At 41.5% G+C, this 15,302-nt stretch overlaps 1 protein-coding gene across 5 annotated transcripts in view; it reads right to left on the reverse strand.

Moving 5' to 3' along the window:
- The window catches only part of DYRK1A (dual-specificity tyrosine-(Y)-phosphorylation regulated kinase 1A), a 130,841-nt gene that overhangs the window by 100,017 nt on the left and 15,522 nt on the right, over window positions 1-15,302 (reverse strand). The window contains exon 1 of one of the 5 annotated variants that reach the window (XM_010834826.1): window positions 9,257-9,793. The exons of the other annotated variants lie outside the window; for them this stretch is intronic. The gene's annotated coding sequence lies outside the window, so the exon portion shown is untranslated. Of the gene's footprint in view, window positions 1-9,256; window positions 9,794-15,302 lie in introns of those variants that run through there. 5 annotated transcript variants of the gene reach the window in all.

Below are 15,302 nucleotides of genomic sequence, written 5' to 3' on the forward strand. Positions count from 1 at the left end.
TGAGATATTGGGGGGTGGGGGGGGAGTCTTTTCACTAACTGGGGATTTCAAGAGAAATCCTAAAAACCAAGAATATTTATGACTTCCTCAAGAATCCAAGGAAATACCCACAGTCTTAAAAAAAAAAAACAAAAAACTGAAAATGCAAAAAGCACAAGAGTTTAAATCAAAATTATGAGTAAAACTGCAGAGTAAAGGACCTTCACTATACCCCAACCACTCAGCTGACACACTTCACAGACGCTGACACACACCCAACAAGCAGGCCCTCCTGTTTCACCAGCGGGGACACCAGGGCTCAGACAGATCAAGCAGCCTGGCCTAAGGTCACACCGTGAGAACTCTGGTCCCACACCAAAGTTCACTTCTTTCCGCCACTGCTTTCCGCCACTGCAAGATCCTCTCACTAGGGATCACCGAAATGGTCATAAGAAAATTACACACCTGCAAGAATCCAGGTGGACTAAGTCTGATTTTAAGTCTCACCATTTACTCTTCTGCCTCAACCAGGCCAAACATCAATAAAATTCATAAGCAGTAAATCACTTTGTAAAAAATATTTCAGTTTAGGAGAATAAAAAAGTAACTTTCCTGAAAAGTCAGCCTGGCAGAGAAATTCTGATTATAACATGTAACGATGTGCTATATATTCCTTTAAAAAAAAAAAAAAATTGAAGACAAGCAGAGAAGAGTGTAAAAACCAAGAGTAGGTAAGTCATTTTTGCACTAAAGCCTCAGGCAAGATAAAAAACATGAAGAACTATAAACCTGGGTCTTGGATCATATGACTGGCATGTTAGAAGTGGGAGCAGCTGATACATGGGGTTTAAGGACAGAGAAGAATGTGATTTCTCATGAAACTGAAAATAAAGAACACAACTCTGAGTAAGCATTGGAAAGAAGGTTCAAGAAATAAGACCTGAGTGGACTAAATAAATAATGCCCCAATTTTTGCTACCTCAAGCACCAAGTTACCTGGGCTCGCTAGGACTACATCTGGGCTAAACTGAGACAAAATTAGGCACTGTATATTTGGCTACAGCAATAAGCTCAGGAAAACAGGAGGGAAATAACTCATAGGCATATTATCTGTAACAACGCAGAGCGCATTGACAAGTATCTTTTCTAAGACTGGAGAGCAGAGACTGAGAAGCTTCTAGGAGGAGTGGTGGTGGTGTAGTTGATAAGTCGTGTGCGACACTTGCAACCACATGGACTATAGCCCACCAGGCTCCTCCGTCCATGGGATTTTCCAGGCAAGAGTACTGGAATGGTTTGCATTTCCTTCTCCAGGGGATCTTCCCAATTCAGGAATTAAACCCAGGTCTCCGGCATTGCAGGCAGATTCTTTACTGACTGAGCTACGAGGGAAGCCTCACAGGAGTCGGCTATGACGAAAAAAAGTACTGGTACCCTGCCACTAATTCAAAATATATAAATGACCACTGACACCGTGGCCTTCCTGGTGCTTCAGATGGTAAAGAATCTGACTGCAATGTGGGAGACTCGGCTTTGATCCTTGGATTGGGAAGATCCCCGGGAGAAGGGAATGGCTACCCACTCGTTTTCTTGCCTGGAGAATTCCATGGACAGAGGTTACAGTCCATGGAGTCGCAGAGAGTCAGACACGACTGAGCAACTGACACTTTCACCGATACTGTATTTTGCTTGCCATCTTTTGTCTCCTTTAGTGAGTGTGAAAACAATTATTTTCACAGATTTATACAACCTTCAAGTCTATCAACATACCTACATGTTTTCTCTTATATTCCAAGTTCCTCAAACTTGAATATTCAGACCACAGAACTTTTCAGGCTATCACTATATATATATACTAAGAAATATCCCATCATAAGCAGACCGAAGTTCCAAAGGTTCATTTAAGCTAGCCGGCTGCAAGGCAACACTAAGTACTATTCTAGTTACATGTGGAATTGAGCAGACTTCTACAGTGCGACTCGCCCCCAGCCCACCTCTCCCTCAGTTTCAGGCCCACCTTTCTGAGAGTCCTATGAACTGAGCTTGACATCCCAGTTATTTTCCTTTCCCACTTATTACTGAACGTGAGATTTTGTATTTAATGGACACATAAACACTTTCCTTTAATTCATTTAATTCTCATAAATACTTACATAAGTTAAGTAGCACAATTACCCGGTTTTACAGGTGAGGAGACTAAGGCCCAGAGAAGTGAGGTCGCACGGAACCACACAGGACTATTTTAGAGATGAGATTCAAACTCAACCAAACGGACTCCAAAGTTGTCGCTCTCAGGCCCCACGTTAAACTGAGTTTATGACCTCCCGACTCTACTCTCCCAACCAAAAAGGAAGAGGAAAGAACAGGTAGGACAGGAAGAAAATCCACTTCTCCCTCCTGTATTCTCAGTTTTGGTCAATGGGTTTCACCACACCCCAGTCTCCCAAACTAAAACCCTAATAACCTGGGACCTCTTTCCTACTGCGTATCCCACATCCAATCCATGCAAATTCTCGTGTTGGGAAATTCCCAGGCAGTCTAATGGTTAGAACTTAGTGCTTTCACTGCCGGGGCCCAGGTTCAATCCCTGGCTGGGAAACGAAGATCCTACCGGCCACACAGTGCAGCCCCCACTACCCCCAAAAACAGTGAGCTCTGTGAACCATCCCAGCAAATGAATCAAACCTAAGGAATTAGTCCCAGAAACCTCCAGTCTATGGCCAGTCTTGATGTCAGAAGTGGACAGTCTCACAGGACTGAGCCCTTTCTTTACCTGTGAGGCCTGATTTTCTCTCTAGGCAGACAGTGTGAGAACTGGGCTGAATTCTCGGACACCCTGATGGCATCTGAGAATTGCTTGTGTGAACAAGTGCCCCCCGCCTCCCCGAAACATACACACATACACGCTGCAATTGGGCACAGGAACCCTTTGCAAAAAGGAATTAAAAGCAAAGTGATATAAACAAAATAAATTCTCTCTCTTCTGTTGCTATGCTTGCTTCCTATCACCTACACATCATGTACTCAGATTCTTTATTACTCAAATCAATCCTGCTCCTAATATGAATTGGGCTTCCCTGGCGGCTCAGACAGTAAAGACTCCACCTGCGATACGGGAGACCCAGGTTTGATCCCTGGGTTGGGAAGATCCCCTGCAGGAGGGCACGGCAACCCACTACAGTATTCTTGCCTGGAGAATCCCATGGACAGAGGAGCCTGGTGGGCACCAGTGCATGGGGTCACAAAGAGTCAGACACGAAGTAAGAGGAATTAAAAAGGGGTGCCTGTGACCAAGAATCAAACAAGGCTGAGGTCCAGTGCATCATGTCGTCCCTCCTTACTTTTCCCTTCCTAACCTCAACACCTGCCGTGATGGCATGCAAGCATTTTATTTTCAAAACAAAGCGTATCTATCAGACAGAAGACACTTGGGAAAAATAATGCTCAATCCCTGAAAGCCTGCAATCCCTTCTCATAACTAGCTTCTAAGAAATGTAATAAAAACCACTACGCTTGCTCTTTCCTTTCTGATAGGACTGACTCTTCCAAGTCAGTCAGTTCAGTCAGTCAGTTCAGTCGCTCGGTCGTGTCCGACTCTTTGGGACCCCATGAATCGAAGCACACCAGGCCTCCCTGTCCATCACCAACTCCCACAGTTCACTAAGATTCATGTCCATTGAGTTGGTGATGCCATCCAGCCATCTCATCCTCTGTCGTCCCCTCCTCCTCCCGCCCCCAATCCCTCCCAGCATCATGGTCTTTTCCAATGAGTCCACTCTCCGCATGAGGTGGCCAAAGTATTGGAGTTTCAGCTTCAACATCAGTCCTTCCAATGAACACCCAGGACTGATCTCTTTCATAATGGACTGGTTGGATCTCCTTGCAGTCCAAGGGACTCTCAAGAGTCTTCTTCAGCACCACAGTTCAAAAGCATCAATTCTTTGGCACTCAGCTTTCTTCACAGTCCAACTCTCACATCCATACATGACCAATGGAAAAACCATAGCCTGGACTAAACGGACCTTTGTTGGCAAAGTAATGTCTCTGCTTTTGAATATGCTATCTAGGTTGATCATAACTTTCCTTCCAAGGAGTAAGCGTCTTTTAATTTCATGGCTGCAATCACCATCTGCAGTGATTTTGGAGCTCCAAAAAAATAAAAGTCTGACACTGTTTCCCCATCTATTTCCCATGAAGTGATGGGACCATATGCCATATGTGAGTGTACACACATATAATTTTACTTATAAAATATGCATTATATGTAAATAGTTTACATAAGCACATTCATATATACACTTAGTTCATTATATGTCCTTTTATAAATATAATTACATATAATTATATAAACCTCTGCACTTTTAATTATCCTTGAATTTCAAAAATACAGAAAAATAACAAGGTCCAGAAATAATCAAAAAGCACACACTATTATTAACAGTTTACATTTTCTTCCAGCAAGCCTACTACTAAGAGTAGTAAAATGGGTTTTGTTTTACTTCTTTTCTCTGCTAGACTTCTGGGGAACTTAAAGGAAAACGCTGTCCCCTGAGCGTGTCTTAGAACGCGTGGCCTTACAGTCCAGGGCACCAACTGTCCTCCGACGGGTACCTCTGTCACCTGTGGCCCCAAACTCGGTGCCGGTCTCCAGTCCCACTGTCTGGCCCCTCCACTGGTTTTTCTCAACACCTTTCCCTCTAAAAGGAGTACCTCAAAGGTTTGCCCTGAACTAGTAACTCCAGACTTTTCTCTAGCCGCCCTACCCGCTCACTCAGTATCTAGTCCAGAGCTGCAGGATGTGGCCTACAGGGCCACGTTACCACATCAACTCTTTACGCCTAAAGGCATGCAACCCTTTCCTTACACAACTCACATTCCCATCTCTTCCCACCACCCACAACCATTCTAGAAACTGCTGAATTCTTTAGCTACTCTAAATGATCTCGCTCAATCCTATGCATTCTCAAAATGCCTCACGCCTTTCCATTCTTCTCCGTGCCTACTGTATCATCCCCGGCCCAGGCCCTTATTTCACGCGATTAGAGATGCCTCCTAAACTCAGCATCTCCTGGGCCAGATGGTATGCCAGAGACACTAGGGGAGTCTGCAGAACCAGACTGCAGCCTCCACTCCAAAAGATCCTGCTTCAGGAAGCAAGGAGAAGGGCTCGAGAACCTGCCTGGGTTTTGTTTAGTTTTTGTTTCTTTAAATATTTATTTGCTTGGCTGCAGCGGGTCTTAGTTACAGCACTCAGGATCTTTAGTTGCAGCCTGCGAACTCTTAGTTGGGGCATGTGGAATCTAATTCCATGCCCAGGGATTGAAGCCCAGCCCCCTGCATTGGGGGCTTGAAGTCTTAGCCAGTGGACCACCAGGGAAGTCCCTGGTTGTTTTTGTTTTTTTTTTAATATACAAGAACATCCAGGTTATTTACTCTTGAGCACGGCTGGATTTGGGAACTATATTTTACTTAAAGACAGCTTACCCCTCGTCCCATTTTATCACACATTTAGCTGCTGTACACATACGTCGCTGAAGCACAGACTTTCAATCTGGATTTAACCCATCTGTGACTTAGGAACATTAGTCAAATCTTATTGCCCTGAACTCAGAGCTCAGCATGGCATTCCATAAAATAACACCCTCCTTCTGCAGCGATGCTCAATCCTTTGCCCTAACTAAAGTCACCCCTTCTCTACCTGATCTTTACCTAAATCCTAGCCACTCTCAAGACCAACTCATTTCTCCTCATCCAGCTTAAAGCCACTCCAGTTTCTCCTCTGAACCTCCGTTTACCTATGGACCACTATATTTTATTAGTTATTTATGTTATAGTCTTACTCAAATGATATTATCTACTGCTTGGTGAATCTCAGTCTCACATTTCTATTATATCCTAGTAGATGTTCAATGAGCATATTGGATTAATAAAATAAACATGGAAAATACTGTCTTGTATAGAAAAAGTGGGTTATAAAGCAGTATGTAAATATATTTTTAAAAAGGAGAGAAAAGTAATTGTGTGCAGAAAAAAAAAGAACTCACAGGTTACACACAAAATGCAAACACTAGTTATCTCCAGAAAGAAGAACCGGAGGAAACTGTTATTCTTATTTTCTAAAGTTTCTAAAATGAATGTGTTATTTTCTAATGATACAAAATCTTATACCTAGAATTTAAACCTTAGCTAAATCTTAACCTAGAATTTTCTCCTTTTTTTTGGTTGCACCGTAGGGAACGTGGAATCCTAGGTCCCCAACTAGAGACCGAACTCATGCCTCCTGCAGTGGAAGCAAGAAGTCTTAACCACTTCCGCCAGGGAAGGCCCAACCTAGAATTTTCTTGATCAATGGAAATTCAGTAAAAATGACTGACATGGGACATCGACACAATCCTAATATGTGTGACTGATATGCTAATGTCAACATTTCCCAGCCTATACTCCAAATTCCACTGGCCTCACTAGACTCGATGTTCAACCTTGGGGACCTCATTCACAGTCATGCAAATCAATTATATACATAGTATATGGGAACACAAGCTTTCACAAGAGTACTGTTCCCATACAGTTTTCTTCATGGAGCACTGAATCACATTCTGCTTGTAGTCCTAGTTTGCTTAATGTTCATCTACTTTTAGAAACACATTTCATGACGAAAAATACAAAGTTTATATACAAAACTACATTATCAACAAAAAATTAGAAATACTAAAAATATTCAACACTAACAGAAAAGATGTACAGTCACATAATATCATGTAAATCCTTTAAGTTCTTATTATGACATGAGGGAAAAAAATCATGCATTATATTTTATCAGAAAGAACTCAAAATCTTCATCAAAGTACAGTCTCAGAAAAGTAAAAGAAAAAAAAAAAGGCACAGAAGAAACGCTGGAAGAAAATACATAAAATTAATAATGAATGTCTTTGGCTAATAACAGATTATTTTTAATTTTCTTCCTTACACTTTTTAGCATATCACAACTTTAGTAAACATGCATCTTCTTTTTATAATCAGGAAAAAAATGGTCCAAGAAATTCATCCTCCATCCTAACAGAAAAGTCTCCATGACATTTAGCTATGGGCCACAACTATGAACAACCTCACGTACCCTCCAACTTTTAAAACTCTGGCCACTGTCCACAGTAAGACTCTCCCAGAAGGGCTCTGCGTCACCTAACCTGGTGTTCAAGGCCCAGAGCCTTCAGGCTCCGAGCCAGCCCGCCCTCTAACGCCTGGCTCCGCCGCTTCCCAGGTGGTCCCGTGTCAGGTTCTAGACGCCCAGCTGACGAGTGTCCTCATTTACAAAGTGGGTGATCCCACAGAACAGTGCCATCACGATGACACAGCATTTAAAACACGGCACGGTGACCGTGCACTGTGTGTTCCCATTGTTACACTGGCATGTTTTACACTGTCGTGAAGACCCCCACCTTTCCAGTCCATTCTCCTTTCATATATGTGCTTTCCTTGAACGTTCACTCGAGCCACAACGGGCAAAGCTCATCCCCCAAGAATCACTTTCCTGCTGAAACTGCTCCCTTTCCTGCCTGTCAACACCATTTCCCAAGTCCAACGCCAGTGCCTTCTCCTCCAGAAAGTCTCCAACCAGCACCCCTCAAGCCCACCACAGCAGTACTGACACCAGGACGAGGGCCCTAACTCTGCCTTCAACTGGAGCTAACCAATGACACGCGCAACGGCACCTAGCCCCAGAATCTGGGGAAAGCCCTGTTCACCTCCCGCTCCAGAAGGCCAGCTCCCTCAAGTATAGCAGACTCTGGACACGAAGAGAGAGAGAAACAAAGTCATCATCAAACCACAACATTGCCACAAAACCTGCTTTAGGGTTGCTCTGTTGACACAAATGAGTTAAAAAAAGTTTAATATTTAAAACAAGATGATAAGCACAGTGAAGTCATATCTGCAATCTAATCATGGAACAAACGACCTAGCTAACTCATTTCAATGTGAAAGACACAAAATTGAGAATTTCTGATACAGATAATGATATATGAGCTAAAAAATATTTTATAGAATTATCAATTCTCTATAAATAGCTATAATCAGAAAAGGCTTGGGCATAGTTTTTGTTTCTTGCTTGGGTCTTTTTTTTGTTGTTGTTAAACACCAAACCTCTTTTCTAAAGACAATATTTTTAAATGTGGTGCTATTTATACTGAAAATGTTAGTAAACCAGGTGGGCAAAATAATGACTGTGGACGCAAGAGGACAAGGACATGAGTGTTAATTAAATTCTCTACTTTTATGTATGTTTGAGGTTTTTAGTAACTAAAAAAGTTTTAATAAAATCAGTGATGTATGAAATACGTATCAGAAATACAATTTTTTTAACTATCAAATAAATGACAAAAGAAGCTAACTAAAAAAATTTTTTAAATGTGATATTGTAAGACAAGAGAACTTACAAACAAACATACCATGACTAAGCAAAATCTGCTTTTTTATTCTTTTGTTTCTCTTTCGGGAGAGAAGATAGAGGTTAAAACTGCTTGGGAAACTATTTTACATAAAATATTTTATATAAATCACTAGCAAAGATTTACCTAAATAAACTGATTCCTATAAATTTTTCCCTGGGACATTTGTGCTAACAAATGTACAGCTATGATATGAAAATTCAGGGAGTTGGGGTGAAATTCCCTTTAGGGTGTCATTGGCTAGCTCCGTGGGATCAATGAAGCACAAACTTTCTAGTGTCAAAGTCCACAAGACATACAGATCCCCTTACTAGTTTTAGCAGCTAACATTCTCCAACCACTCTTGGAGGGCAGTGGGGGGCGGGGGGCGGGGGGGATTGAACATTGTAACAACTTGCCCCCAAATTTCCTCTTGCTGCCTTAAGTCATAACTGATGTTTGATCTTCCTACTTTTTCACATTACGAAGAGTAACACATTCTTTGTGGTAGCTAATACAGACAAATTATACAATAACACTGAATTTAGTGTCAGACTGAGAGCGAGAGGTCTTCAGTTTCAATTAATTCAAATCAATCCTTTAGTAGATGTGGAAACTCAGGTCTAGAGGTTATGTGCCTTGCTTAACAGGATCTGAAGTAAAACCAACACCAAAAAAATCAGATTATCAAATCAATGATAAAAGCAAAATAATATTTGCCATTTTAATTGAGCAAACTCCACTGCTACACAGAAATATGGGAAAATATGTATCTGCACAACATAAGCATACTTATTTTTATTTTCATATAAATGAAAATACACAGGAAAATGTCCAGAAAGGTAACTACAAGCCTTCAGCAGCAGGACTATCTTCAGGACAATGGGACTGAGAAGGTGGCCGGGCAGAAGTCGAAAGAGGGACCACCACACGTACTTCTGTATACAATTCAGAAGTGCCATCCTTTACACCTACTGAAAAAAACGAAAAGTAATTTTAAATACCTGCATACAAATAAGATCCTAAAAATCAAATGATGTCATGACATGATTAGAGTTTCAAATTTATCATTCATTTCTTCCACAGCTAAGAGAGAGCACCTGTCCGACTGCACTGAGCTGAGACTTCAACGTTTTTCCTGCCTTTGGACTTGACCAGAAACATCAGCTCTGACATCTTGAGCCTGCTGGCCTTCAGACTAGAACTGAAATCATCAGCTCTTACTGTTCTCAGGCCTTCAGACTCTGACTAGAACAACACCATCGGCTCTCTGGGTCTCCAACTTGCCAACTGCAGAGTTGGGGACTTCTCAGTCTTTACAATCACATGAGCCAAGAAGAGACATGGGTTCAATCCCTGGATCAAGATCCCCTGAAGCAGGAAACAGCAATATTCTTACCACTCCAGTATTCTTGCCTGGAGAATTCCATTAACAGAGGAGTCTGGCTGACTACAGTCCATGGGGTCACAAAGAGTTGGACACAACTAAACAAGTGAGCACACAGCACACAATAAAATACAAACCCAAACATAAATTCAAGGTGACCAACCAGCCTTGCAGAACTAACATTAACATTCTTAAAAAGAAAACAGTATTCAATCAAAAATTAGTAAACAAGAAACAAAAAAAAGTGATCCACAGTCAAGGGGATAAAAGAGGCAACAGAAGACCAACTCAAGGTTGGATGAGATGTTACACTTGGTAGACAACAACTTTACAACTTTGTATTTTATACCAAGAATTAGAAGAAAATGTGTTTCAAAACTTTCATGAACTTTGCTCTTTAATGTGTGAACAGAGTATCTCAGCAGAAAAACTGAAACTTCAAAAAAAAAAAAGAACAAAAAGAAAATAATAAAGTCACAGGAGACAGTGAGAAAATAGGAGTAAAACATGTTAAGAAATCATGGCTAAAAATCTCTCACATTATAATTACACTCAGACATGTCACAGGCAAACAGTTTATAACCAAAGACAAAGAGAAAAATCTTAAAAGTGGCCAGAGAAAAAAGTATATACAAAGAAGAACAAAACAGTAATTACAACTAACATCTCACTGGAAACAACGGAAGCCAGAAGACAGTGGAACCCCACCGTTAGCGTGCTTCAGTGACAACCACCACCAATGTGGAATTCTGCACCCAGTGAAAATCCACTTCAAGCACGACGGTGCAATGAACGCTTTACCAGCACACCTGAACTACAAAACCACTGAAGAGTGTTCTTCAGGCTGAGGGGAAATGATACTGGCTCGAAACAAAAATCTATACAAGAAATGAAGAATGCCAGAAATGGTAAATAAGTAGGTAAATTTTCAAAATGAATATTTTTTCTTTCTTGTACTTAAAAGAGCATTGATTGCTTAAAACAAAAACTATAAATTGCAGCTTAAAATGTGCTTGAAGCTAAAATCACAAGACTGTAACATATGTAGGAATAACACATGGTAAGAATAAAAAAATATGCCAAAAACTGCACCAAGTGGGAGGCAGGTAAACAGCCTGATAGTGTTCATGGTTATCCCATTTGGGAAATGGGGAATGGGAGGCGGAAAGTGGCAGATCAGATCAGTCGCTCAGTCGTGTCGCTCTTTGCAACCCCATGAATCGCAGCACGCCAGGCCTCCCTGTCCATCACCAACTCCGGGAGTTCACCGAGACTCACGTCCATTGAGTCAGTGATACCATCCAACCATCTCATCCTCCGTTGTCCCCTTCTCCTCCTGCCCCCAATCCCTCCCAGCATCAGAGTCTTTTCCAATGAGTCAACTCTTCACATGAGGTGGCCAAAGTACTGGAGTTTCAACTTTAGCATCATTCCTTCCAAAGAAATCCCAGGGCTGATCTCCTTCAGAATGGACTGGTTGGATCTCCTTGCAGTCCATGGGACTCTCAAGAGTCTTCTCCAACACCACACTTCAAAAGCATCAATTCTTCAGCGCTCAGCCTTCTTCACAATCCAACTCTCACATCCATACATGACCACAGGAAAAACCATAGCCTTGACTAGACGGACCTTTGTTGGCAAAGTAATGTCTCTGCTTTTGAATATGCTATCTAGGTTGGTCATAACTTTCCTTCCAAGAAGTAAGCGTCTTTTAATTTCATGGCTGCAGTCACCATCTGCACTGATTTTGGAGCCCAGAAAAATAAAGTCTGACACTGTTTCCACTCACTGTTTCCCCATTTATTTCCCATGAAATGATGGGACCGGATGCCATGATCTTCATTTTCTGAATGTTGAGCTTTAAGCCAACTTTTTCACTCTCCAGTTTCACCTTCATCAAGAGGCTTTTGAGTTCCTCTTCACTTTCTGCCATAAGGGTGGTGTCGTGTCATCAACTCTAAATACTTAAAAACAGATATGAACTTCCCTCAATATATAGGACACCTTCAGAAGTTCCTGTGAAGCCCATGCACAGTTATTACAAGCACACAAAGAAACCCTGCATCCCAAGAGAAACTTAGTGGGTAAACAACCCAATTTCACACCCAAGGAATTAGAAATAATAGAACCATCTAAAAAAAACTTCCAAATATGTATCTCAAGATGCTTAGAAAAAAGAGTCAATTTTTTATTCAGTTCAGTTCAGTTCAGTCGCTCAGTCGTGTCCGACTCTTTGCGACCCCATGAATCGCAGCACGCCAGGCCTCCCTGACCATCACCAACTCCCAGAGTTCACCCAAACCCATGTCCATCGAGTTGGTGATGCCATCCAGCCATCTCATCCTCTGTCGGGTGACCAAAAAAACCAGGCAGGTTCAACGAAGAACCAGGTATTAAAATTAACACACACACATAATACATTTATGTTCATGGCTGGCTCATGACAGCAAAAACACTACACTGGTACCTTCCCTTCTAAGTGCGACCCTCTTTTCTTTTTAAACAACACTGTTTACTATATGTTCATCTTATTCAAAATGACCAGTCCAAAATTAACTAAAAGAAGGTATAATTAAAATACATACTCCAACTGCAACACATTTTCAAGTTTGATACAAAGAAGCAATTTTAGGAAAAGTGTCATCATAATGTATTTGTCACTATTCTTCTACAATCTGCACCTTCTCACAAGGTCATTAAAATTTCTACATTGCTAAAATGTGTCCTAAAAATTTGTATCATTTTCCTAAATTAATACTCATTTTCAACAAATCCTGATAAAAATTATCACTGTCGGATTGACCCAGACCCATAACCTCCACTCTTATAGACTAGTAACTCAAAAAGCATTATAAATGACATGTGAGGTACTAAAATTTGGGGCAATGCCTCCCAATTTGAATTCCAAATTTGAAAATCAAGCTAACGTTGAAAAGATGCATAATACACTATAAATGTCTACTCTAACTAGAAATATACTTACAAATATCTAAAAGTTACTATGTCAAAAACAACCTTCCTCTACTCTTCTATATAATGTATCAATGGTGGTGGTTTATTCGTTAAGTCATATTCAATATTCAACTCTTGAGGCTGCTCTGTCCACACAATTTTTGCTCCTATGTCCAAAAATCTGCCTGCAATCTATCAGAGTGTAAGCTTAAAAAGGTCACTCTCCAAAAAAATATCCACATCCTAATCTCTGGAACCTACAGTTGCGATCGTATTTAGAAACAGGTCTTTACAGATGTGACTAAGGTTCAGCTAAGGACGCTGAAATGAGATGATCCGGGTGGGTCCTACACGCCTTTACAAGTGTCCTTATGAGAGCGCTAGACAGACATCAACACCAGCAGGACAGCAGGCAGGGAGCCACGAGGCAGAGCTAGAGTGATGCGGCCACAGGCCAAGGAACGCTGGCAGCCGCCCGAAGAGGGTCTCTGAAGAGATGCCCTGCATCAACCAACACTTCAATTTCGGCTCAGGGGTACTGATTTCAAGGCTTCTGACTTCCAGAACAATGAAAGCATGTATCTGTTGTTTTAAATCACTAAGTTTGTGGTGGTTTTTTACAGAAGCCACAGGAAACTAATACGAAGAGATAAAGACATTTCCAATCTTAAAACATGTACACTTACAAACATCACCTATGAAAAGTGCTTCAGTCTGTATTTGTATTCTTGGAGGATGTGGAAAAGTACGCCTAATTTAATATCAACATCTCATTTGGAATGATTTGCAATCCTAACTGCTTTTTTGTGAGTTCCTTCAAGCTTTAAAAAGACATAACCATTGGAAGACACAGAATGTAAAATCCCCACCACTTTCATCAATCTGGAAGACTTCAGGAAAGCTTTCACAGGTTCTACCCCAAACAGCAACTGCTAAAATGCTGAACTTTCACTGTCAACGACATGAGGGCAGAAACTGTATTTGTGGCTTTTCACCACGTCACCCCTAACTTTTGGTGCATCACCAAATGAATCAGCCTGAGCCATGTTTCCTGTCAAAATTTCCTCCGACTGCACTCTTCCCCTTCTCTACCCTGCAGCTTCATCATGAACCCTTGGGTCTCTATCCATAGTATCTCGATGGGTGAAGCAGTAACCATGCCCTTGTGAAAGCCAAGGCACACCTAATACGCCAAAAAGAAGGAATAGTCTGACGTGTCCTGGGTAGTCGTTTCACCAGGAAAAAAAGCCACTTACTTGAACATCTATGTACAAGGTAGAGTTGGGTCTAACATTACCAAATGCTTCTCAATTTAGAGCAGTTGATAAAGAATCTGCCTGTGATGCAGGAGATCCTAGTTCGAACCCTGGGCTGGGAAGATCCCCTGGAAGAGGGAAAGGCTACCCACTCCAGTATTCTGGCCTGGAGAATTCCATGGACTGTACAGTCCACGGGGTCACGAAGAGTCGGACACAACTGTGTGACTTTCACTTTCTTTCTTTTACCAACTGCTTCTAGGTTTTAAGATCCCATACTCTTTCCACTAAAGGACACTGCCCCTCTCAACCACAGAACCGCTGCAGCCGATTAAGGAGATCTGCGTATGTGCCTGGCACAGGGTTTGGATCATCAAATTTAGTTCTGCTCCCCTTTACTTCAGAGAAGGGGCCGCATCCTTAACCTTCACAAGCTTCTCTATCATGTTCCTTTCCTTACAAGGTCCAGGAAATCGCAATACAGAGAGAGACAAGTGTCCAGGTCCCTGACAGACACTGGTCCCTCTGGGGTAGAAAGAAAAAGGGAAGTCCCTCCTTCTGTCTCAAGCTGTGCTCTTCACCTTACATGACCTCACCCATCTTCTGAACTTGAACGTCGCATTCAGAACCTACCTTGTAACAGTTGTAGAATACATCCCTTAAGAAGAAAATTCTCTTAAGAGTGGTACTGTGATTTAATAGTCTTGTCTTCTCTACCAGGTTGTAATTTCATTACGAACAGAGACTATATCATACTCAAGGCCAAAGAACAAAGCAATTTCCCACACAGATGACACTGAAGATATATTTAACTGAAGTCATCAAGTTGATACATGGTAACTTTAGAAGAGAAGTGAAGAAGTGACGTTGCTCAGTCGTGTCCGACTCTTTGCGACCCCATGGACTATAGCCTACCAGGCTCCCCTGTCCATTGGATTTTCCAGGCAAGAGTACTGGAGTGAATCGCCATTTCCTTTTCCAGGGGAACTTCCTGACCCAGGGATCGAACCCAGGTCTCCCGCATTGTAGGCAGACACTTTACCATCTGAGCCACCAGGAAAGTCTTAACACGATGTTAAAATGAAAGTATGTAAATTATTTGGTTTGTGCTATACTAGTACTTATGCTGAGCAGCTAACTTTTTCCAGAATCTCTGTTCAATTAGGCAAGGATTAAGAAGTCTGGATTTCTATCTTATAGTAATTTCCCTGCTTACTTCTAAATGGAGATATGAGCACTTAACCTTATTTACCAAACAAATTAGCACAATACCTGGTGTAGACTTTAAAATGCCACCTAACATTT

This window comes from Bison bison, unplaced genomic scaffold, assembly GCF_000754665.1.
Source record: "Bison bison bison isolate TAMUID 2011002044 unplaced genomic scaffold, Bison_UMD1.0 scf7180017864037, whole genome shotgun sequence".
Classification (NCBI taxonomy): Eukaryota; Metazoa; Chordata; class Mammalia; order Artiodactyla; family Bovidae; genus Bison; species Bison bison.